The sequence below is a fragment of the Berghia stephanieae genome, chromosome 1, assembly GCF_034508935.2.
Source record: "Berghia stephanieae isolate SIO BIC M18660-M18661 chromosome 1, UCSD_Bste_1.3, whole genome shotgun sequence".
Classification (NCBI taxonomy): Eukaryota; Metazoa; Mollusca; class Gastropoda; order Nudibranchia; family Aeolidiidae; genus Berghia; species Berghia stephanieae.
In genome coordinates, this window is record NC_088360.1 from 117,543,470 (window position 1) to 117,547,064 (window position 3,595).

At 36.7% G+C, this 3,595-nt stretch overlaps 1 protein-coding gene across 1 annotated transcript in view; it reads left to right on the forward strand.

Annotated features, from left to right (window-relative positions):
- Positions 1-617, forward strand: part of LOC144962873 (BRISC and BRCA1-A complex member 1-like) — a 38,912-nt gene extending 38,295 nt beyond the window's left edge. The window contains exon 8 of the mRNA XM_078896234.1: positions 1-617. This exon is cut by the window's left edge and continues 1,023 nt beyond it. The gene's annotated coding sequence lies outside the window, so the exon portion shown is untranslated.
- Positions 618-3,595: the final 2,978 nt, after the last annotated feature.

Consider the following 3,595-nt stretch of genomic DNA (forward strand, 5'->3'; position numbering starts at 1 on the left):
TGGAGAAACTTACCCTGGGCGATAGGTATTTCATCTAAAACCAGACGGGAAGTTCCCCAAAGAGGTGGGACAGGACAGGAATCATTGCAGAGGCTAAACCGCACAACCAATACATCATAAAAGTTGATGCCTCAGGCTGCCTTGCTAGTCGCAACCATTGCTTCCTATGCAGTTTTTAACCCGCCTCCATGGAAATTCAGTGCTCCACCATCTAACTTCTCTAATGACGTTGAGATAAGGCAATATGATGATGTCCAGATATCGATCCCGTCTGTCTCAGACCAGTCAGAAGCCCCAGATATCAGTACTGAGGGCTCTGTGTCTTAAGGGACCAACTGAGGAAACAACATCTGGCTGCCAACCAGTACCTCTTGCGTTGTGAGGTGCTTGCTGCTAACCAATAAGTCAGGATTGAAAGAGGACGTTACAGCACCCACTCGAAGTGATAGAAACTTATGTAGCTCCTACAAATGACTTTGATTGGCAAATGAACTTGGGGGGGATGTACAGTTATTACCATTATTATTACTAAATTAATTTTGCTTCTATTTGTTTGTTCTCCGCAGAATGTTTCATCATTTGTTATCTATAATAAATCGAATTGAGATCTAAACAAAGTAGTATCATTCTTCATCATAGTTTAAATTGGCATTCCGCCCTCTTCCCTTTTACTAAAAATCACTCACAATTCTATTTAAGTAAAACAGGGGTGGGAATGGTCTTTATGTTGGTTTGTATTATGTGGAAATTGAGGTTGAAGGGTCAAGAATTGTGCTCTGTGTTCACGCAACGCCCCTACCTGAAAATAGTTATTTTGCTATAAAATTCTAATGTTCTTGGTGGTTAAAAAAAGGAAAAAAACCACAAAACATCAAAGGAATTATGCGATAGCTTACGTGACAACCATAAATATAAAAGATACATTATTCACATTTAGGATTCATTAGGTCTATTAAAAGTGTGGCTATGACTATGTGGTCTTGTGGTATGACACTCACTTTCGGATCAAAAGGTCCTGGGATCGAGCCTTGCTCAGTGCATAGATGAGTCCTTGGAAAAGACTATTTACTCACATTCTCTCAGCATACTCAGGTGTAAAATGAATAACTGGCCGTCAACAGTGTTGTCTCTGTTGGCAAAATTGTAATATTGTCTAACAGGCGTCATGTCTCATTCTACACGTTACATGTTGCTGTTGATCAGGGACCCTTTGTAAAACACTTTGAGCACATTTAGTGGATATTGTGTTATATATGAAAGCTCTAGTTTTTGGGGTTTTTTAAAATCTAAGATTGTGTGCAAAGATTCAGAGCAATACAAGACACAGTTTGAGAGAAACAAAATGTGTGATCAGGTAGTTTGAAATGGACTATAGCAAGATTTTTTTTTAACGGCTGCAGCTATTCGGACTCAAGTCTGAACGGTCTCCCGTAGCTATACAGACTCAAATTCCAATGTGCATGTGCAATCAACAGATTATTCAGACTCAATCGGAATAGTTACTCATGCAGTATATCTTTTATTTGTTTTGTTTTTTAAATTATTGATAATTACATAAAAAAGTGATGCAAATGAAAATAACAATAATAGTATAGTAACTAACAACAGGTAGTCTAAACCTGCTTTATTTGATGAGAAAGACAAAATAATAGATCAATTGGAAGTCCAGTTGTTAGAAATTAAAAAGAAAAGAGTTAAAAATTTAAAAAGAACAAAAGTCAGTCAAAGTTCAAAGTAACTGTGATCTAACAACATAACACAATTTTTTTTAAAAATCAGGTCGAGAAAAAAATATTGTGTAAGTGTAAGACATGTAACAGTCCTTCTACAGACCGAAGTAGGGGTATGAGCTGAGTCAGCCTGGTATGGGCAAAACAGAATTCCTTCTGAACTCTTCTTCTATTTCTATACTATACTATATGATATCAGTTCCCCTCTCTGTCCACTTACCCCCCCCCCCCCCCCCCCCCCCCCCCCCCCCCCCCCCCCGGTTTGCGCACGCTTATTGGAGTTTGAGTCCGAATAGCCATGGGAGATATTCAGACTCGAGTCCGAATTGTCACTTCGTTTTTTATTAACCGTATTAATTATAATTATTAACTTAACCTTGGCCTTGGTCGAGATAGATATCTAGTAAAAGTAAATAAAAAAGGTAGGAGTCTTCCCCTTCTATCATGTTATAAAAGTGACAGAAAAGGGGTAGGAGTAGGAGTCGTAACTGAAACTCTCAAAATAAATGTCAAAATATAGCCGACGCCTACAGACCTCAGACAGCCATCAGTAAATGAAAATCAGTAAAATGAGCCTGGGACTGGAATTCACTGATTGCAGTACAGAAGACAGAAGGGATCTTCTGAATTAAAATAAAACACATTCATTCACAACATAGTATTCCATGACCAGTGAGTAATCATTACCTCTTATCCCAGCCATCTGATTTTGACTTTGTATTAAGTTGAAATATAAAAATCACACAAAAAGTGGCCTAAGATCGATGATCATGATTAATCAATGTCAGAAATAACCAATATTCACTATCCAATAGCCAAAGATTAGTTGCCAAATTAAAAATATCCGTCTTGCACATACAATCACCACCAAAATTAAAGTTAATATGAAGAAAATTGTCCGTCGGTACAATCTTTTTTTTAAAGGCAATTTCAATTCAGTAAAATTGTTTAATATCAATTTTTATAGGCAAATAATAAATCTCAATCAACACAGGGAAATCCAAGTTTATAAAAAGTTCAATATGACAATCTCATAGGGGAAACATTATCTGTCGTGCTTCCATACAATCATAGTGGTATAAGATATATTCTTTTTTTTTTCTTTTTAATAGTGACATTTTTAGAAAAGATAAAATTTTGACAACGTTCTTTTGAAAAACTAGTTATCGAAAACGAACGTGTTTTAAATGTTGATACTAAATTAAAATTCTCAAAGCATATAGAAACACAAGTTAATAAGGCAAACAGAATCCTTGGACTCATCAATAGATCTTTTACCTATTTAGATGCAGCAACTATGAAAATACTATTTACTGCATTAGTCAGACCCCATCTCGAGTTCAGCAACTCAGTATGGTCACCACAATTTGAGAAAGATAAGAAACTTATTGAAGGCGTGCTTCGCAGAGCAACAAAGTAATTCCTGGGTTGAAAGATAAGCAATATGAGGATAGACTGAAACGTATTGAAATTCCAAGCATGACATACAGACGAGTACGAGGTGATATGATTGAAACATACAAGTTTACACACAGTTTGTATCAAGTCGAGAGTAAACTTTTCGTGTTTGCAAACAATGGAACCAGAGGTCATAATTACAAGCTGCATAAACCAAGGTGTAACACATCGCTTAGGCAACACTACTTTAATCAACGTGTGATCGACCGCTGGAACAGTCTCCCTGAAACGGTGACCAATGCTCCAAGTGTCAACGCCTTCAAAAATAGCTTAGATAGCCACTTAGCAGATTACATGTTTAGCATAGTTGAACCGCCCATTAAGATCCCATCAAAGGGTTAGACGTATATACAGGTCAAAAGATCTGTTAGGGTTAGGGCCTTCAATTTATCAAAAAGTTTATATAT